General features: G+C 37.4%; 1 protein-coding gene and 1 pseudogene across 3 annotated transcripts in view; one reads left to right on the top strand and one right to left on the bottom strand.

The window, feature by feature from the left end:
- The window catches only part of CCNY (cyclin Y), a 313,729-nt gene that overhangs the window by 259,814 nt on the left and 30,632 nt on the right, over positions 1-23,283 (bottom strand). The gene's annotated exons all lie outside the window — the stretch shown is intronic.
- On the top strand, positions 5,222-6,197 carry LOC102968711 (annotated as a pseudogene).

Genomic DNA, 23,283 nt, shown 5'->3' with positions numbered 1-23,283 from the left:
TCCAGTAAGGATAGGAAAAAAGAAGATAAACTTCCATTATAAGACAAGTTTAGGCTAATACATATTGGAATTTCCTAGTTATGAAGAGAGCATACTTGAGTTATGTTATCTTTTTTACTGTAAATTCTTAAGAAAGGCTCAGCTCACTGCTTGCACAAAAGTGGCATGAATCTAGTTCTTTCACCCAACAAGAAATGGGACTGAAAAACCTCCTGTCCAATACCTAAGTCACTCTGAGATTGTGATGTTTCTGTTGTTTAAAGTCACATTTTTATTCTATTTAGGAGCCAATGAATAAAATTACATACACTAAATACTAATTAATAATAAAAATGTGGTGAAAACTAGCTTGAATAGCTATTAGCTTGAATAATAACAGGCCTTGTATCACTTGTCTGAAAAAAACCTCATATTTAGCCTAAAAGTTCTTCAAGCAGTATATCTGCAAGCATATTTTACCCTCTGAGAAAGCAATTACTAAGTAGTAGAAAGGAATGAACATGTATTTCCAAGAACCATATGGTAACAATAAATAAAAAATAGATCATATAGGCAAATGCAAAAATAAAGTTATAAGAAATACAAATATAACCAAAGAGTAAACAAATGCTTCTGACCTGAAGTAGTAACTGGTACTAGATTTTTTCTACTGTAACAAACAACAGGACACCAGAGAAGATACATAAAACAATTGTTTTCAGACAGTGAATAACAGAGGAAGCAGAACTATAACCCCTGAGAGAAGCGATACAAATAAAGTGAGGCTTGTGATGGTCCCAGTTTTCTTTCGGGAGCTACTTTTTGGATTGTGATGCAGGGAAGGGTAATTCTAGGAGAACATGGCAACTTTGTTGAATTGAGGAAACAGTGACCAGAGTTAGGGAGGCTGAGGCAGCTGGAATTTTCAGGGCAGAGTACCAGAAACGAGTAAGCTAGGCAGAGCAAGAGCTAGAAATCTGAAGAGGATCCCCCTTGCATCTTTGGTTAATACACAGAGTAAGACTCTATGAGGCCAGGCAGAGAACATTAGTGAAGGAGCTCTAAGATGAACAACCCCCAGAGCTCACAGAGATCTACAAGCTGTTCAAATTCTGACCAAAGAGAAGGACCTTGGAAGTACAGTTGACCCTTTAACAACATGGGTTTGAACTACACAGGTACACTTACACATGGACTTATTTTTGATAAATACAATACAGTACTGTAAATGCATTTTTCTTATGTTTTTCTTAATAATATTTTCTTTTCTGTAGCTTTATTGTGTGAATACAGTATATAATACTATAACATACAAAATATGTGTTAGTCTTCCTGTCAACAGTAGGCTATTAATTAGTAGTTAAGTTTTGGGACTCAAAAGTTTTATGTGGATTTTTGGCTGCACTATGAGAGGGGTTGGATCAGTGCCCCTACCCCAGTGTTCTTCAAGGGTCAACTACACATTGATGAAAATTCTTACATTATTGCAGAAGTGGCACACCACTATTTAAAGGTACACTAATAATTTAAGATGCATGCCATAAACCTTATATCAACCATTAAAAAGTAAAATGAAGTAATATAATAAATTAGTTAATGGAGGACGTAAAATGGAATATTAAAAAAATATTCACTTAATTCAAAAGATAGGAAAAGAAGAAAAAAGAAAGTATATGGGGCAAGTAGAAAACAAATAGCAAAACAGTAGATTTAAACCTAACCATATCAATAATTACACTTAATGAAGATGGACTAAATTTCCCCATTAAACGTCAGAGGGGCCCCTGAGTGGCTCAGTCAGTTAAGCATCTGACTTCAGCTCAGTTCTTGATCTAACCACTCGCGGGTTCGGGCCCGGTGTCGGGCTCTGTGCTGACAGCTCAGAGCCTGGAGCCTGCTTCAGATTCTGTGTCTCCCTCTGTCTGTGCCCCTCCCCTACTCACACTCTGTCTCTCTCTCTCTCAAAAATAAGTAAACATTAAAAAAATAAGTAAGTAAAAAGTCAGAGATTGTCCAACTGGATAATAAAGTCTAACCACATTCTGTCCACAAGAAATTCACTGTGAATGTACAGACAGAGGAAAAATATAAGTAAAAGGATGGAAAAAGATATACCATGTAAACATGAAACATAAGAAAAGTGGAATGACTATCTTCATATTAGACAAAGTAGACTTTAGAACAAGGAATACTCCCAGAGATAAAGAAAGATGTTTTATAATAATAAAATGTCAAGTCACTAAGAAGAAATGACATTCCTAAATGGGAATACACCCAATTGCTTCAAATTACATGAAGGAAAAACTGACAAAGTTGAAAGGAGAAAAAGACAAATCCACAATTAGAGTTGGATATTTCAGCACCTCTCTCCACAATTAATAGAAATAGTAGAAAAGTAAATAGGAATATAGACAACTTGAATAATTCTGTCAAATAACTGAATCTAATTGACTTTTATAGAACACTTCACCCAGCAATGGCAGACTTTACAGTATAATCAGTGCCAGTGGAACATTTACCATATACTGGGCCGTAAAACTAGTCTCAATAAATTCAACAGGATGGAAATCACATGGAGGATTTCTCTGACAAAATGCAACTTAACTAGAAATCAATAACTGAAAGTTATCTGCAAATTACAAAATACCTGGAAATTAAACCATGAGTCACAAAAGAAATGAGAAGAGAAAAAGAGAAAATATTTTTCAAAGTTTGTGGGATGCAGCTAGCTAAAGCTTGGCTTTAGAGAGAATTTTATTGTACTTTTGTACTGTAAAATTTCCATTTGTTTTGAAAAATAGTTTCTATACCTTTATACATATTCTTTATTTGATGTGACATTGTCATCATAGCTTCTTTGTTAAGCTGTCTGCTTCATTTGGTATTATACATAAATATTGGGCTTCACTAATTGCTAGATGATTGCTCTGTTGTTCTACAAAATGTCCTGGGGAGGTAAAAGGCCATGGCTCAAGTGCCACAGAGTCTGGCTGTTCTTACAGATATTTAATAAATTTTTTTGAATAAATGTTTCTTCATTTGATATATTTCCTCAGGACAATTACTATTTACCAGTTATGGTTGTTTCACTGGGGAACAGGTACCTGGAGCGCCTCAGATAACCATTCCAGAAGAACCCCCACACTATTTTTCCACAGTGGCTGCACCAGTTTGCATTCTTTTTCCAAAGGGAAAGAGAGTTCCCTTTCTTGTGGGATACCATTAAGTACACCAACATACATGTAACAGAAGTACCAGAAGGAGAGGGGAAAGGAGCAGGAAAAAGATTAGACAAAATGATGACTTGAAAACATCCCAAATTTTATTTTTAAAAATCTACACACTTGGGGAACCTGGGTGGCTCAGTCAGTTAAGCGTCTGACTTCAGCTCAGGTCATGGTCTCCCAGTCCATGGGTTTGAACACCGCCTAGGGCTCTGTGCTGACAGCTCAGAGCCTAGAGCCTTCTTTGGATTCTGTTTCTCCCTCTCTCTCTCTGCCCCTCCCCCACTCACACTGTCTCTCTCTGTCTCTCAAAAATGAATAAATGTTAAAAAGATAAATAAAATAAAAATCTACACACTTAAGAAATTCAAAGAACTCAAAGTATGATAGATGCTATATAGCAGTAATATCTATATCTCACTGGAATTAAGCTAGTGTAAGTCTAAAGTAGGTTCTAATATGTTAAGATGTATTTAGTAAACCCTGGAGAAACCACTAAAAAAAATAATAAAGAAAATAACAAAAAACACAGTGAAAAATATTGTTAAAAGAAGTAAAATGTTCCACTAGAAAATATTTACGTAAAACAAAGAAAGTAGTACAGGAAGAAAAAAGGAACAAAAAAGATGAGACATATCGAAAACAAAATGTAAAATAGCATATGTAAGTTCAACTATATCCATAATAAATTAAATGTGAGTGTACTAATCAATCAATCAAATAGCCAAGACTGTCAGGCTGAAAAAAAAGACTAAAAGAAAAAAATATATATATATAATGTCAGTTTTGCATTTTGGTGGCTCTGTTGGTAAATGCATATATATGTTTATAATACAATTATATAAAAATATATGCCTATAATACAGATAAACATTCATGTTTATAATTGTATTATAAGTGTAAGTTTATAAAAAATTATGTTTTTATAATACAATTATAAACATATGTTTGTAAAAAATCGTGCTTTTATAATATAATTATATAAACATATGTTTATAATATGCTGTTGTTTATACTACAATTATAAACCTATATGTTTATAATACAATTATAAACATGTTTATAAAAAATCATGTTTTGAGAAGGAGGGCATTTGTTGGGATGAGCGCTGGGTGTTGTATGTAAGCAATGAATCACGGGAACCTACCTCCAAAACCAAGAGCACACTGTATTCACTGTGTGTTAGCTAACTTGACAATAAATTATATTAAATAAATAAATACATACATACATAAATACATAAATAAACTTTAAAAAATCATGTTTTTATAATACAATTATATAAACATATATGCACCTACCAACAGAGCCACCAAAATGCAAAAACTGACAGAATTAAAGAGAGAAATAGACAATTCAACAGTAATAGTCAGAGGCTTCAATACTCCACTGTCGATAATAGAATAACTAGAAAGAAGATAAACAAGGAAACAGAGACTTCAACATTTATAAACCAACTATACTTAAAAGACCTTTATAGGCCACCCAAACAACAGCAAAATACATATTATTCTCCAGTGCACATTAACCAGGATAGATCATTGCTAGACTATAAAACAAGTATCAGTAAATTTTTAAAAATTTAAATTATATAAAGTATATTCTACAGCCATAATGGGGTGAAAGAAGAAAATCAATAACAGAAAGAAATTGGGGACTCACAAATATGTGGAGTTAAATAATATATTCCTAAATAACTAATGTATCAAAATAGAAATAACAAGGAAGATATAAAAATACTTTGAGAGGAATCAAAATGAAGCTACAATTTGCCAAAAATTATGTAATGCAGTAATAGTACTTAGAGGGAGAGTTATAAATGTAAACACCAAATTTAAAAAGAAGAAATATCTTACATTGATAACCTAAACTTCCACCTAGAAACACTATGGCAAAGAAAGCAAAATGAACCTGAAGCAGACAAAAGGAAAGAAATAACAGAGATTAGAGCATAGATAAATAAAATGGAAAATTGAAAAACAGCACAGAAAAATTTAAAGGATCAATTTGGCTCTTTGAAAAGAAAAGAAAATTGACAAATATTTAGCTAGTCTGACCACACAGAAAAAGACTCAGATTGATATAATCAAAAATGAAAGGGGGCACAATACTACTAACTTATAGAAATTTTAAAAGATTATAAGGAAGAGTCACTTGTCAGCCAAAGATGGCTGCACTCAGGCTAGTTGAGCAAAGGTTGGAGTGAGCCCCCATTCACTCAGCCCCCTGTCAGAGGAGGACTGGTGGAGGCACCAACCGCTGTGCAGAGAGCATAAGGCTCAAGATGGATAATCGTGAACCAGATGATATTGTCAAGGAAATTTAATTTTCAGTACCATAACCAGAAAAATTAATGAACTCCCAGAAGCAGAAAGGAATCTCTTTGAACATGGATCAACATATATTGGACTTAATGCTGCTATCTGTGGTCTAAGAGCAAATAGTCTTTATCAACACATCTTAAATGTGACACAGGCTCATATAGCTGCTGGCTTACCAATCGCAGTGATCCCATTTATTACAGCATATGCATCTTACAAAGGTTTTGTAAATTTACCTTTGAATACAGATGATTTGACTTGTGAAACCTGTACCATAACACAGGTCTTATATCCTGTTTTCTTGGTGATACCTATGAATGGTTGTAGAGCAGTTAGATATGAGCCAGCCCTGCTACCAGAGAAAGGAAGCATCTTAACTTACTGGACTAGAATTTCTAAGCCTGTCTTTAGAAAGATGTTACTTCCCATTTGCTCTGACTGTGTTTGTAGCATACCTTGGATCTAGACAATATAAACTAATTATAAAGTCTCTTCAGTTACCTGAAACTGGCCTGGAAATTCAGTGACTGTTAAACAAATATGCACACAAAAATAAAATTGTAATGTATAATTAAACATCTAGTGTGTGAATTTAAAAAAGATTATAAGGAATACTATGAATAACTGTATGCCAACGAATTAAATAAGTAGAAGAGACAAATGCCTAAAAGAGACACGGAAAAATTGACTATTGAAATTGAATTAAAAAAGAAATAGAAAACTCAAATAGACCTATAACAAGTAAAAAGATAGAGGTATAATTAGAAAACTACCAAAATAAAATTTTCAGGCCCAGATATCTTCACTAGTGAATTCTACCAAACACTGAAATAAGAATTAATACCAACTCTTCACAGACTCTTCAAAAAAATAGAAGAGGATGAAACACTTTCCAAATCATTCTATCATACCAGTATTCCGCTGACACCAAAACCAGAAGACATCACCAGAAAAGAAAATTGACCGATAGCTTCTGTGAAAACAGATGCAAAATTCTACAACAAAATACTAGCAAACTGAAACCAGAAACATATAAAAAGAATTATGCACCATTATCAAGTGAAATTTATCCCAGAAATGTAAAGTTGGTTTAACATCTGAAAATCAATGAATGTAATACATATCAACAAAACAAAGGACAAAAACCACATGATCATCTCAATAGATGCAGAAAAAGCATTTGACAAAATTTAAACTTTCACGATTAAAAAAAAAAACTCAACAAGAAATAGAAGGGCACTTCCTTAATCTAATAAAGGGCATGTCTAAAAAATGTACAGCTAGCATAATGGTAAAAGACTGCTTTCCCCCTCAGATCAGGAATAAGATAAAGATGTCTCCTCTTGCTACCTCTATTCAATATTATACTGGAGATTCTAGCCAGGGCAGTTAGTCAAGATAAAGAAATAAAAGGCATCCAGATTGGGAAGGAAGAAGTAAAATGCTGTTAGCAGATGCAATGATTTTTATGTAGAAATTCTAAAGAACTTACTAAAAAAGATTAAAACTAGTAAATGAGTTCAGCAGGATGGCAGGATATAAGATTGATATACAAAAATCAACTGCAGGTATATACATTTCCAATAATCAATCTAAAAATGAAACTAAGAAAACAACTCCAAAGAAATAAAATACTGAGGAATAAATTTTAATAAAATAAATGCAAAACTTATGCTTTAAAATATATTTTAAAAACTATAAAACGTTGAGGGGCCCCTGGGTGGCTCAGTCAGCTAAGCACCCAACTTCAACTTAGATCATGATCTTGTGACTCCTGAGTTTGAGCTCAGGCTCTGTGCTGACAGCTCAGAGCCTTGAGCCTGCTTCAGATTCTGTCTCCCTCTCTCTCTGCCCCTCCCCGCTCACATGCTGTCTCTCTCTCTCTCTCTCTCTCTCTCTCTCAGAAATAAATAAACATTAAATTTTTTTTAAAAACTATAAAATGTTGAAAAATTAAGATGATTTAAATAAATGGAAAAAACAACCTACATACATGGATTGGAAGACTTAATATGGTTAAGATAGCAATACTCACAAATTGGTCTATAGATGCAGTGTATTTACAAGCATTCCAGCTGATTTCTTTGTAGACATTTCAAGCTGATTCATATGGAAATTTAAGGGACCCACAATAGCCAAAAAAAATCTCAAAAAACAAGAACAAATTTGAAGAGCTCCTACTTCCCTATTTCAAAACTTATTAGAAAGCTAAGTAGTCAAGACTGTGGTTTTGATGTAATGACTCACACTGAAAGTCCATAAATACACCTTCACATTTACAATGAATTGATTTTTGACTACAGTGCTGAGACAATTCAATGAGGGAAAGTGTAGACTTTTTAAACAAATGATGCTGGGACCACAAATATTCACACACAAAAGAATAAATTGGATAGCCTACCTCACACCATGTACAAAAACTAACCCCAAACGAATCAAAGACACAAGTGTAATAGCTATAATTATAAAACTCTTAGAGGAAAACATAGGAGTAAGTCTTCATAATCTTGAATTAGGCAATGGTTTCTTAGATATGATACTGAAAGCATAGAAAACAAAAGAAAAAATAAATTAAGCATTATAAAAATTAAAGACTCTTGTGCTTCAAAAAAATTAAAAAATAAATTAAAACTCTTGTCCTTCAAAAGATACCATCAAGAAAATGAAAAGACAATTCACAAAATGGGAGGAAATTTGTAAAGTATATAAAGAACTCTTGTAACTCAGTAATAAAAAGACAACCTAGGTAAAGAAGGGCAAAAAATTGAATTTCTCCAAAGACGTACAAATGTACACCAGCTATTAGGGAAATGCAAAGCAAAACCACAATGAGATGCCACCTCATACCCAATAGGATAGCTATAACCCTAAAGATAATAACAAAGATGGTAAAAATGTGGAGAAATTGGAGCCCCCATATACTACCACTAGGAATGTACAGTGGTACAGCCTGTAAGCAGTCTGGTAGTTCCTCCAAAGATCAAACATAGAGTTACCACATGGCCCAGCAATTTTACTCCTAATATATACCTAAGAGAAATGAAGACCTATGTTCGCGTGATAAGTTGTGCACAAATGCTATAGCAGCATTATTCATAAAAGGAAAAAAAAAGTGGCAACAACAGCAACAACTGATGAATGGTTAAGTAAAATGTGGTCTGGTTGTATAATGGAATATTACTTGGCAATACAAAGAAATGAAGTACTAATACATGCTAAAGCTTGGATAAATTTTAAAAACATTAGCCTAGGGGTACCTGGGTGATTCAGTCAATTAAGTGTCGGACTTTGTCTCAGGTCATGATCTCACAGTTCATGGGTTCAAGCCACACCATCAGTGCAGAGCCTGCTTGGGATTCTCTCTCTCCCTCCCTCTCTGCCCCTCCCCAACTTGCACTTTCTCTCTCTCAAAATAAATAAATAAACTTGAAAAAAAAATTTTAGTCTAAGTGAAAGAAGCCAGCTTCAAAAGACCACACATTACATGATTCCATTTATATGAAATGTTCAGAATTGTCAAATCTATACAGATAGATTATTGTGTACCCAAGGCTGGAAGAGTTGGGGGTAAATGTGCAGTGACTGAAATGATCTAAAATTAATTATGGTGTTGATTGCACAACTCTGAGAAAATACTAAAAACCATTGAATCATTCACTTTAAATAGACAAATTAGGGGCACTTAGGTAGCTCAGTTGGTGAAGCATCTGACCTCAGCTTAGGTCTTGATCTCAGGGTCGTGAGTTCAAGCCCTGAAATGGAGGGTACTTAAAAAAAATGGATGAGTTATATGGTGTTGGAATTATATCTCAATAAAGATATATTCATTTCAATAAATGAAAAAGAAAAAAAAACTATTTAAAAGTCATAGCAAAATAGAACACACTTTTAAGGTATAAATACCAACAAAGCCACTTTCTTAATCGAGGAGTAATTCAAAGTAATTCAAAGGCAAAGTAATTAAAAGGCAAAGACCTGATAAAAGGCATGTACCAAAAAAAACCCCAAAACCAACAACTAAAACTGAAAAAACCCTAAAATAAAACATACCTAATGGTGAAGCTACCAGATGCTTCCACGCTAAGACTGGCAATAAAGTGGGACATTTACTTTCACCACTTCTCCACTTTTCTGGAGGGCCTATCTTGTGCAATAAAGTCAGAAAAAGAAAGGCTCAAAAGTTGAAAAGAAAGAAGAAAAACTTTCTTCATTCACAGGGACATATTTGTGTCTGAAGGAAATCCTAAGAAGTGTACAAAAAGGCTTATAGGACTAATAAGTGATATAAATAAGGTCATATGATACAAGGTCAATATACAAAAACCTATTATATTTTTATATACCATCAACAAATAATTAGAAAATGAATATTAGCATCATTTATAATAATATGCAGAATGAAAGGATAAATTTAACAGTATGTACAAGATACAATGAAAACTCAAATATTGCTCACCAAAATTTTTTTTCTTTATGCATTCTTTTTTAATTTTATTTATTTATTTATTTATTTATTTATTATTTTAATATGAAATTTCTTGTCAAATTTGTTTCCATATGGCTGAACAAAAATGTAAAAGACCTAAGTAGTGAAGAGATATCTATGTTCATGCATTGGAAAACAGAACCTCAGTCTATAGATTCAACGCAATCTCTATCACAGTTTCAGAAGGATTTTTGAAATTGAAAAGCTGATTCTAAATCCAAAAGACCTAAGATAGTCAAAATAGCTTAGAAGAAGGACAAAGTGGAGGTCTTCTTACACAGCCTGATTTTAAGACTTACTATAAAGCTATAATAATCAAGAAAGTGAGGAAGAATCCAGAAATATATTTATGCATTGGTGGATATTTGATCTGGTCAGTTGACTTTCCCCAAAGTTTGCAAGGTGATTGAATGGGAAAAGAATACTCTTATCAACAAATGGTGCTGGCACAACTGGATATCCTTATGAAAGCAAAACAAAACCCTTGACCTTTTTCTCACTCCACACACAAAACTTAACTCAGAATGTCTTATATACCTAAATGTAAGAGCTAAAACTTCAAGGAGAAAACTTTGGAGAAAATCTTTGCAATCTTGGGATAAGCGAAGAATTCTTATGACACAAAAAGCACAAACCATAAAAAAAATTGTAAATTGACTTCACCAAAATTTAAAACTTCTCCCCATTAAATTTTTTTTAATATTTATTTTTGAGAGAGACAGAGACAGAATGCGAGTGGCTTGGGGCAGAGAGAGAGGGAGGCACAGAATCCGAAGCAGGCTCCAGGCTCTGATCTGTCAGCACAGAGCATGACGTGGGGCTCAACTATTGAACTGTGAGATCATGACCTGAGCCGAAGCCAGACGCTCAACCGACTGAACCACCCAGGTGCTCCAAAACTTCTCCCCATTGAAAGAAAGCATTAAAGAAATAAAAAGGCAAACCACAGACTACAGAAAATATTGAAAATACATATATCTGACAGGTGATTCATTACTAGAATATTACTAGAATAGAAAATAGAATAATGAAACTTCTGTAACTCAAGACAACCCAAATAAAAAAATGGGCAAAAGATTTGAAGAAGTATTTCTCAATAGAAGAGCTAGAAATGACTCATAAGCACATGAAAGGATGCTCAATGTCCAGTCACCAGGGAAATGGAAATCGAACCATAAGATTTACTACCCACATTTAAAAAGACTGCCTGCCAGTACTAACTATGAATAACTTATGTGCAGCAAGTTCAATACTTGTATGTCGCTGGTGGCATGTAAGTGATAACATTTATTTTGGAAAACAGTTTGATATTCTCTTAGAAAGTTAAACATGTTTACCATATAGCCCAGCAATCCTACTTGTAGGCATTTACCTAAGAGAAGTGAAAACACATATCCACACAAAGACTTTCACAAGAATGTTCATATCAATTTTGTTAGCAATAGTTAACACCTGGAAACAAACCAAAAGTTCATTAAAAAGTGAAATGTTAAGGATGCCCCGGTGGCTCAGTTGGTTAAGTGTCCAATTTCGACTCAGGTCATGATCTTGAGGTTCATGGGTTTGGGCCCCGCTTTGGACTGTGTGCTGATAGCTCACAGCTGGAGCCTGCTTCAGGTTCTGTCCCTCTCTCTCTCTACTCCTCCCCCTGCTTGTGCTCTGTCTCCATCTCTCAAAAATAAATATTTTTAAAAATTTTTAAATAAAAATCAACAAGAAAGTTTCACTTAGAACCACAAAGTCAGAACATGATATTAAGTTCTAAGTTTCACTTAGAACCACAAAGTCAGCCTTTAGAGCTGATTAGAAACTCAGACTCACTTCAAACATAATGATATAGGTAAATTAAAAGTAAAAGAATAAAAAAAGATATACCACCCCAAAAAAGATACCCCTCAAACATTAATCAAAGGAAACCTGGAGCGGTTATATTAACATCAAAGTAGACTTTCTAACAAAAAAATTACCAGGGATAAAAAGGGACATTGCACGATAATAAAATGTTCAATTCACCAAGCAGACATAACAATCTAAATGTGTGTACACATGACAACAGAACTGCAATACTGCATGAGGCAAGAGCTGACAGGACTGAAGGGAGACATAGACAAATCCACAGGTAAACACTCCTCTCCCTGTAATGGGACCAGTAGGTGGAAGATTAGCAAGGATCTAGAAGAACTGACAACACTATCAACGAACTGGATCTAACTGGTAGTTATAGGACATTCCAACAGTTAACAGCAGAACATACATTCTTTTCCAGTACGTATATAATATTCACCAAGATAGAGCAGTTGAACCATAAAACAAACTTTAATAAATTTGAAAGAATTAAAATCATACAAGGTGTGTTCTCTGAACTTAATGAAATTAAGCTAGAACTCAGTAATAGAAAGATGAAAATCTCCAGATGCTTGGAAATTAACACACTTCTAAGTCACTCAAAGTCAGAGTGGAAGTCCCAAAGGAAATTAAAATTGAAACTAGAACATAGCAAAATTTGTGGGATGCACCTAAATCAGTGATTAGAGGGAAATTTATAGCATTCAATGCTTATATTGGAAAAGACAAAAGGTCTCAAACCATAGTCTAAATTTCCACTTCAAGAAACCAGAAAAAGAAGAGCAAAATAAACCTACCACCAGTAGAAAGAAGGAAACAAACATTGAAGAAGAAATCACCAAATTTGAAAACGGAAAAGTAGGGAAAATTAGTGCCATTCCTCTGAAAAGATCAATGAGACTGATAAACCTCTAGAAAGACTGGCAAGAGACAAGACACTAATTACCAATATCAGGAATGAGAGAGGAGATATCATTACAGATTCCACAGGCATTAAAAAGAGGAAGGGGCATGAGGAAACTTTGCAGATGATGGATATGTTTATTTTCATGATTATGGTGATGGTTTTACAGATGTATACATACATAAAACTTACCAAATTATATATTTTAAATACATAGTTTATTGTATGTAAAGCATACTTCAATAAAACTATTTTTAAAAACGCTTTATGGAACAGAACATTTTCCCTTGGAGATGGTTAGAGCCCTCACTACATCCATTACCTGCTGTCATAGCTGTCCGTACCCCTGCACATCATTCCTCCACCATTGACTTTCTCAAATCACAATAACCGGCCCTACCTAATACTTCTAGTGTGTACAATAAAATACTATATTTTCTACCCACTCCTATCTCATCCTCGATGCACTGAATTATAAAACTGAAAGAAATTAGTGTCTACTGTGGCTTGATTCACTTAAGTAGAGAATAGTTTCTATCATCTAGTATCATCAATTATAACAGACTGGAATTATTCACAAGTATGTTCACCAGAGAGTTCCTAAAGGAACATGAGTCAAAAGCCAGTTTGGGCTCCAGGGAGAATCCACTGACTTCAGTAAGGCTGTAGATTACAGAATTTTACCTAAATGATCCCAGTGGGGCAGTGAAACCCAGGTGAAGTTCATTCAGTGCACAGCACATCTTGACACTGAAAGAAGTACAACCTTGGAAACATAGCATGTAATTACAAGCTAGAACTCTCTCGGGCATACAATGCTTGAGCACCATAAGATTGATCTCTTTGCTTTCATTTTTTGTTAAGCAGCAATATACAACTTATGGATTCTAACATCACAGTAATAGCTTCTTCATTGAGAATTCACAACAACATATACTCTCACATTCCCGTTTTCAGTGTGCAGCAAACACTTGATTTCAGGAGGCTAAAAGACAGAAAGGGTGCACAGAGTGAGCCTCCTTTTTGGTGGAAGCTTTAATTCACACATTTCTGTGTTGGTACAACCTACTTGGGAGCTTTCTCCTCCTACCCTACCCTCATCTAGCTTCCTCCATGACCTTCCTGTCTCCTGTCTCATCCTATCTATCACAGAGTAGTTTACAGCATGCTCTACCATATCTTTGTTCCTTTAAAAACGGAAATACAAACACCTATCCTGCAAGACTAATGTACAGATTTGAAACACAAAAACACACACAGAGCAAACACTAGCAGAGTGATCTGTATAATAGACACTCAAAACAGTGCAAATTCACTTTACTTTCACCTTCCTTTCTAATACCAAAGTATCAGCAACCAGAGAAAAGAAGAAAATGTGCAGGCACAAGAATGGTGAAAAGCAGAAGAATCGTGCCAAATGCCTGTTTTCTCTTCTCAGAACACAAGTTTTGCTCAAATGATCGCTCTTGAGCATATCCCTCTGTTCTATAGCAGTTCACCTGGCTCAGGTAGGAGGCTTAGGTGGCCCAACTACTAACACACTTCTATTCTTCCTTTGCTTCAAACCACCACTCAAAAATTGATCATTTATTTGGAATATCGTAGATATTTAGCCCACCCTTTTCCTGGCTATTATCTGTCATTATTTAAACACACTAAGACGCTACTTAAAGAAGGAAAGAAAAAAAAACTATCTCTAGCTTCTTCCCACTCCACCTATAAATGCCTGGTCTCTTGCCTCTTTTTCATAGCCAAACTCTATAAATGTTTTTCCACTTCTCACCTCACATTTACTCCTCAATTTACCACAAACTGGCTGCTGCTCAAATCATCTAACCATTTATTCTACAACTACTTGAAGTGCCTCTACTCTCTGCTAGACATTTCTAGGTGCAAAGAAGCCAGTGTGATTGGATGGAAAGAAGCATGAGATGTAATAAGAAGGGTAATCAAAAGCCAGGTCATGGAGCACCATGTGAGCCATAATAAGAATTTGGATTTTTCTTTGAGTGAGATGAGAAGCCATTGGGAGATTTTGAAAAGAAAGATATGACAAGGTCAGGGGTGCCTGGGTGGCTTAGTCAGTTAAGCATGCAACTCTTGATCTCAGCGCAGGTCTTGATCTCAGGGTTGTGAGTTCAGGCCCCACATTGGGCTCCACTCTGGGCATGAAGCCTACTTTAAAAAAAGAAAAAGAAAAAGAAAAAAGAAACATATGACAGGGTCTAATTATATTTTAAAAGGATCACTGTAGCTGCTATAAGAATAGACAGAAGCAAGGGGTAGGGGGCAAGGGTCAAAACAGAGACAAGTAAAGTGATTACTGAAATAATCCAAGTGAGGGATGATGGTGTCTTGGACCAGACGAGTAGCATTGGAACTAGTAAGAATGATTCTGATTCTCATTGGTTTTGAAAATGAAGTTGATAGAATTGTTAGAAGGGGATGTGAGAGACAAAGGAAAGTCAAGAATGGCTCAAAGTCTTGCCCTAAACAACTGGAAAAATGAAGCTACCATTTACTGAGAAAGGAAGTCACAGGGAGGGTCTGATTTGGGCAGGTGATGGAAGTAGAAAATCAAAAGTTCAGTCTTGAGGTGCCTGGATAGCTCAGTCGGTTGAGCATTCAACTCTTGATTTTGGCTCAGGTCAAGGGACTGAGCCCCACATCAGGCTCTGAGCTGACAGTGCAGGGCCTACTTGGGATTCTCTCTCTCCCTCTGTCTCCACCTCTTCCCTGCGTGCAGGTGGTGCTCTCTCTCTCTCTCTCTCATTCTCTCTCTCTCTCTCTCTCTCTCTCTCAAAAATAAATAAATAAATAAATAAATAAATAAATAAATAAATAATATTTTTTAAAAAGCTCAGTCTTCTATATACTAAGTTTGAATTGCTTAGTACACAGCTAATTTGAAAATGGTTAATTTTGTGAGTCTGAAATTCAAAGGAGAGGTCTGGGCTAGAAATATAAATCCAGGAGCTATTAGCATATAAATGATATTTAAAACCACATGCCCCAAAAATGGATCCATAAATATAGAGAACAAACTGATGGTTGCCAGAGGGGAAGGAGATGGGGGATGGCCAAAGTGGGTGACAAGGAGTGGGAGATACAGGCTTCCAGTTACGGGATGAGTAAGTCATGAGGATAAAAGGTACAGCATAGGGAATAATAGTCAATGGTGTTATAATAGCCTTGTATGGTGACAGATGGTAGCTACACTTGTGGTGAGCATAGCATAGCATATACAGTTGTCAGATCACTATGTTGTACACCTAAAACTAATGCAGTGTTGTGTGTCAACTATACTTCAATTTTAAAATATTAAGATAAAATAACCTAGACAATAAGTAGCAAGAAAAGTTTAAAGCCTGAGCCCTGGGGCGCTCCTTTATTTAAAGGGTAAAATGAGGAAGATCCAATGAAATAGAAGGAGCAGGCAATAAAATAAAGTAGTAGTAATGTCCCTGAAGCCAAGCAAAGATAGTATTTTATGAATGGGGAAGAACTCTGAATTGTTTTTGAGAAGTCCAGTAAGACGAGAACTAAAAATTAACTATTAAATTTAGAAACATTCATATCTCTTTTATTGTAACATCTTTATTGAGATATAATTCACATATCATACAAGTCACCCTTTTACAGTGTAGAATTTAATGGTTTTTAGTATATTCAAAGAGTATTGCTGCCATCATCACAATCAATTTTAGGACATTTTCATCACCTTACCCATGATCATCCATAGTTGTAAAATATATCAGTACTTCATTCCTTTTTAAGACTAAATACTATTCCATTGCATGGATATGCCAAATTTTGTTTACCCATTCATCAGTTGATGGACATTTGGGTTGTTTTAATCATTTGGCTATTATGAGTAATAATATGCTCCTCTGAGCATTTGTGTACAATTTGTTTGTGTAGACATATGCTTCCATTTCTATTGACTATATATTTCTGGGTCAAATGTTAACTTTTTGAGGAACTACCTAATTGCTTTCCACAGAGGCCATACCATTTTACATTCCCACCAGAAGTCTATGAGGGGTTCTAATTTCTCCATATCCTCACTAACCATTCTTATCTGATGTTTTTATTATAGCCATCTTAGTAGGTATAAAGTGGTATTTCATTGTGGTTTTGATTTGCATTTCTTTAATGACTAATGGTGTTCAGCATCTCCCATGTGCTTATTGGCCATCTGTATATTGTCTTTGGAGAAATATCTATCCAAATCCTTGCTCATTTTGAAATTGGGTTGTCTTTTTATTATTGAGTTGTAAGGGTTATTTATATATTCCAGATACAAGTTCCTTATAAGATATGATTTGTAGAAATATACTCCCATTCCATGGGTTGTCTTTCTACTTTCTCATAGTGCCCTTTGAAACACAAAAGATTTTAATTTTCTTGCTGTCCAATTTTTTTCTTTTCTGGTTGCTTGTGCTTTTGGTGGATCCATTGCCAAATCCAGGGTCATGATTTTTATGTTTCTTCAGAGTTTTATAGTTTGGGCTCTTACATTTAGTTATTTGCTCCATTTTGAGTTAATTTTTATAAATGACGTGAGGTAGGGATCCAACTTCATGATTTTGCATGTAGCTTTTCAGTTGGCCCAGGGCCATTTGTTGAAAAGACTATTCTTCCCACACTGAATGGTCTTGGTATACCTGTTGAAAATCAATTGCCCATAGAAACACGAATGAAACATTGAGATTTGGGTATCTGCAAAAAACAGTTTTAATGAAATGATGGAGACAAAAGTCTAATGGAAATGAGTTCATGACACAATGAGGGGAAAGAAATTGGAAAGAATGGATAGAAAAAGTTTTTTGCTAGTGGGAGGGGCAGAAAAATGGAGCCATAAGAAAAGAGTGAGGAGTCTAGCTCCAGGCTAAAAACTTACGTGTTGTCAAAAAGAAACCCACAGGCCCCAAATGGAGCCACTTATGTTAAAGGGCCCCATGCCACCAAATTAAGATTTAGGTAAATACCTAACTTAACTACATTTTCACCCCCTGCCCCAGTCAACCTGGAATTTCCTGGTCAACACTGGGAAATTTACTGATAGACTCCTGTTCCCTTTAGGAGGGTGACCTTGCCTAAAACAATGCATTCTTTGCTAATAATTTCATTTTTTTCCATTCCCTCTTTGCCTTGCCTTTCCTGCCAAACCTTGCCTTTCCTGCAGCTCAACAGAGCTCCTCTCTCTCTACTTGTTAGATAGGATGCTGCCAAATTCATGAATTCATTAATAAAGCCAATTAGATCTTTAAAATTTACTTGGTGGCATTTTTGTTCTTTAACAGTGTAATCTTTCAAACTTGACCATAGGCAATTACAAAGGCCTTCCCTGGCAGACCTTACAGGGGAAGGCTGTAAGGTGCACAGACTTGGTGCACAGCCAGTGTGCTGCAGCCTCTGAAGGGAGTTGCAGTTAAGGACTCAGATTCCTCTGGCTTAACCTTGCTCTTATGCACATTTGTAGTCTGATCCAGGCACCTCCAACAGAAGCCTCTTTTTGGGGGAACCTCTTGCACTGCTGGTGGGAATGCAAATTGGTGCAGTGACTCTGGAAAACAGTATGGAATTTCCTCAAAAAAATAAAAATAGAATTGCCCTACGACCCCGCAATAGCACTACTAGGAATTTATCCAAAGGATACAGGAGTGGTGGTTTGAAGGGGCACATTTACCCCAATGTTTATATCAGTGCTTTCGACAATAGCCAAATTATGGAAAGAGTCCAAATGTCCCTCAACTGATAAATGGCTAAAGACGATGTGGTTTAATATATACAATGGAGTACTATTTGGCCATGAAAAGGAATGAAATCTTGCCATTTGCAACAATGTGGATAGTACTGGAGGGTATTATGCTAAGCGAAATAAGTCAGTCAGAGAAAGACAGATATCATATGATTTCACTCATTTGTGGAATTTGAGAAAGTTAAAACCATAGAAGGGCAGGAAAAATAAGATACAAACAGAGAGGGAGGCAAACCATAAGAGACTCTTAAATACAGAGAACAAACTGAGGGTTGATGAGGGTGGGGAGTTGAGGGTGGGGTTGGGAAGATGGGTGATGGGCTTTGAGGAGGGCACTTGTTGGGATGAGCACTGGGTGTTGTATGTTAAGTGATGAATCATGGGAATCTATTCCAGAAGCCAGGACTATACTGTATGTTAGCTAACTTGACAATAAATTAAAAAAAAAAAAAAAAGCCTCTTTCTCTGAGGTCTTCTGAAGCCTTCAGATGCCTCTTCTTTTGGAGAAAGGAAGGGAAACCTTGGAGACATCCTTTCCACCCTGACTCAGTGCTCAGTTCTTTTCCATTCCCAGCACTTCTCCTTTTCCTTCTCCCCAGCCCAAGGGTCCAGAAAACCCCAGGATCTTTCAGCAATGAGACACTGAGAAGGATTAGCCACCCCTAATCAACTGACCCTTGACTGACAGGCAGTTCTTTGAGGGAAACAAGAAGGCAGAGAGAGTCAGTGATTTCTCCAATTTAGCTTCTTGCTCTACACTATTGCTTTAAGCAGTTAAAGTCTTGACTCTCGCTTTCATTTTGGCTTGTTTTGATAATTATTGCAATACCTGGAGGCTCAGCTCCCTCAAGCTCCTCTGAGCCAAGCCAATAACAAAGGTTTATTTCTTTAATGGAAGGGATTACCAGCAGAATTGTACGCTGAGGAGGATGAGACAATAGAGAGAGGAAGGTAAAGTGAGAGAGAGATAGGATTGCTGGAGTGATCAGGCATAACAGATCTGCCTAGATCGTCTCTTTAGGGCAGACACACTCACCCACAACTGCTTGCCGCATAGGCTCAGAGCCATGTCCTTCACTGGGAAATGCCCTCAGCCACAGGGCACTGCCTTGCCCAAGGCTACTTCCCTTCCCAAGACTAGTTTACACAGGGACACAAAGGTATATGCTTCATCCCAGAGTACCCTGTAGGAGTGGCTTAGCTGCAACTGCATTATAGGTCAGCTTCTCTCTCTGCTCTATTGTGTCTACCTCACTTTCTTACACATGTCTCTCGAGCATTTCCCAACAAACCTTGAGCATGCAATGCTCTATCTCTCTGTTTCCAGGGAATAATCTAAAGATTGGAGAGCTCCTAGGAAGTAGACTCTAAAATGGAACTTCTGAGCTGGATCGCTTGCTGGCAGGCTAGCAACAAGGACCCCATCACTAGTAGTAGTGCAGTGTGTATAGGTCTTGGAATGCCGTAGTTCTGTTGCTAAAACTTTTACCCACAGTGAACTAGACTGGGATATGACTGGAATAGGATACAGTGGCTGGTATAATACCTCTGATCCTCAAGAGGTAAGAGGGAAATGATAACTATAAAGACTATGGAATTGGGTGGCTGTCGCTAAGCACATAGGTTCATTGAGAAGAAATAACAGGTGTTATTGACAGGTGTTCAGGAAAATTGATTCATCACCAATTCAGGACAAAACATGAGAGCTAGCGGGTCTCTTGGCAATGTTTAAGGAAATCCTAATCTGTACCTGGAGAGCTGATAAAAAGGAGGATGGGCCTCAAGGCTTAATCTTAACAGTAGCAGAGCTCAGAGAAGGTTGACTTCTCAGCCCCTTCTCATCTCTGTACAGGGTCAGGGTCTAATAGCAAAGAAGTGGAACCCCTAAAACTTGGGATGAGATTATCTGTAAAGATGCAATTGAGAACCTTGAAGCCACTGGGCCTGCAGAAGTGATCCATTTTCCCTTATTAAAAAATAGTACCCTCCCTTTGCTTAAAGATCTTGTAGAGGCCTCAAATGAGGCGAGTGCTTTGCAACACCATGCTATCAACCCTAAGGATTACTCCCATCTCCTCTCCTGGCAGCCAGACCATCACAGGGGTCAAGCCCCAGCATAGCCCATCTGAGGATGTCCTGAGCCTACCAATGGAAGAGAGGGACTACACACCAAAGGAGACGCAGAATCCAACTAATATATTCCTGCAGGAGCTGGGAATATACATGGAATGGAATCCCCAAGGTGCTAGATACAGAGCAACTGAACATCAGGTTGGGTAAGTAGGAGTTATCCACTCCGGTAATGCAGGATTTAACACACTGGCAGTGTTGAGACTGTGAGGATAGCTCTTGGAAGCTTGAAAAAAGTGCTGGGCCACATGAAAGGAAGGCATGTCTCACAAAGCCATGTTCCAAATGAGGGCCCGGAAGATACTATTTAGCAGAGCGACGGGGACAGGACTGCTGGTGAGGGGTGAGAATTGTGAGGAGCTCAGTGGTGACTGTCCTCTGGAGGCTGTCACCAATGAAAGGAGATACCCTTCACAACTGGGCTCCTTGACATACAACAAGCACTGCAACTGTCCAAAAGGATAGAGGCAGGTGGCAGCATTTAACCATTAAAATCAAGGTGAGTGAGGACAAGTTGGAGTAGCAGCTAAGGGAGTCCCCATACAGGGAACCAGGAAGAGGGCTAATTAGAACACATTTTTTAAAAATCAAAGTCATTGATCCCTTGCCCACCTTCTGGACCTGAGCCTGTTCTTAGACCCAGAACTTACTGACTGAAGGAGAAACCAGTGTCTGCAAAAGCATGGCAGGTGTATTCAATAGTGACTCCTCAGTACTTCCACAGAGAACTATGGCTGCTTACACAGGTAACCATGCATTGGAGAAAGGAGAATGCTTAGATTATTTTGAGGATTATTGGACAGTCTGAATTGACATTGTTACCCGGGGATCCAAAGTACCACCATACCTTCCCTGCTATACTGGAAGTGGATGGGACCAGAGAGTCAGTGGGATCCCGGTCCAGGTTCAGCTCACAGACGTACACATTGGTCCCTTCAGCAGTCCCAAATTAACAATAAAACTGGGCATACTTTTTAGTTGACAGAACCCTCACCCACGTAAGATAAGAGCTTTTGCGATGGAAAGGCCAAGTGGAAACTTCTGCAACTCCTTCCTTCCTCAGTCAAGGTAGTAAATCGAAAACAATGCCTCAAAATCAATACCATCTTCAAAGCCTTAAAGAATGAAGGGCTAGTGGTCTCTTTCATATCCCCATTTAATTCACCAATCTGGCTCCTAAGAAAGCTGGATAGATAATGGCAGATAACAGGGGACTGTGGTAGCTGTAACCAAACAGTAGCCCCAATGGCAGTTGCTGTGCTAGATGGGGCATCTTTGCTACAGCACATTAAAGCAACCTCTGGTACACACATATGTGGCCACTGATCTGGCAAATGTATTCTTTTCCATCCTATCAGAAAGAAGGATTACAAGCAATGAACATTCACATGGGCAGGAAACAATATACATTTCACTCTTTCCCCAGTACTATGTTAGTTCCCTGTCTTCAGTCACATTCTAGCTGAAAAGGGACTTGGACATTCCACAGAGTAAGACATTGGTCCACTATATTGATAGAATGGTGCTAATCATACCAGAGGAAGAAGTGAAGACACCAGAAGTCTAGAGGATGGGAAGTAAGCCTGTCAAGGTTTAGGAGCCTGCTACATCACAGTGAGGTGTTCAGAGCTCCAGAGGACTGGGGCATGCTGATATCCCATCACTAAGAAAAAGGCACACTGCGTGATCAGCCTCTCAGGGTCTGGAGGTGGCATATTCTACACTTGGGAATATTACTCTATCCCATTTGGCAGATGACATGGAAGGCTGCCAGAGGGGACCCAGAGAAAAAAAGGACCTGCAGCAAGACCAGTCATGGTGTGAGCAGTCATGTTGCTGGGCCCTCTGAGGTACCTGTGCTAGGAAACAATGCTGTGGGAGTTTATGGCAAGCCGGGTAGGAGAAGCACAACATAGACCCCTCAGGTTCTGAAAAAAAGGCTGGCTACCACTTCAAATAAGGAAGCTCCTGTCAGGCAATTGGTCTTGTGAGAGCTGATATATCTAACCACAGAACATCAGGTAACCCTGAGCCAGAGCTGCTCATTGTAACTTGTGTTTGCCAAATGCACTGGGTCATATGGTTGGGGCAAGGGGTGGTCAACAGCAAGCCCTCATAAGAGGGCACGGGCACACCCATGTGGGATTGGACCCAGGCCAGGCCAGAGAGTGCCAGCAAGCTGCCTGACCTGTTGAAAATAAGAAGGCAGTGGCTTTGGATACTTGACAGAGAATGAAGGCAAGATGCACATTTAGGGGAGTGCTGGACAGAATGGGATAGGGAAACATGGGCTTCTAGGCAACACAGTTTTAGTCCATGACACAGTTTTAAGTCAGCATGGGTTTGCGTTTTTCTCCATCCACATTCAGTTGCCTGGATGCAAGTTTGGGTATTATTATTACTTTTTTTTTTTTTTTACCAGGACTGGGATTGTTGCTTCTATAAATGCAACAGAGGAGAGAGGGGCATGTGAGGTGAGGGTGTAAGCCAGGGAGTAATTATAAGGATGGACTGGGGAACCCAGCAGGTACAGAAGGAAACAAGAGGCAGGCAGTGAGGTAAGTAGATTGGAAGTCCCCCTGGGGTTGAAGGGCCACTGGCATAAGGCTAAAAGAGTGAGCTGGAAAGAT

This window comes from Panthera tigris, chromosome B4 (genome assembly GCF_018350195.1).
Source record: "Panthera tigris isolate Pti1 chromosome B4, P.tigris_Pti1_mat1.1, whole genome shotgun sequence".
Taxonomy (NCBI): Eukaryota; Metazoa; Chordata; class Mammalia; order Carnivora; family Felidae; genus Panthera; species Panthera tigris.
The sequence above is the reverse complement of the archived record's forward strand: the minus strand, read 5'-3'. Positions and strand labels throughout refer to the sequence as shown.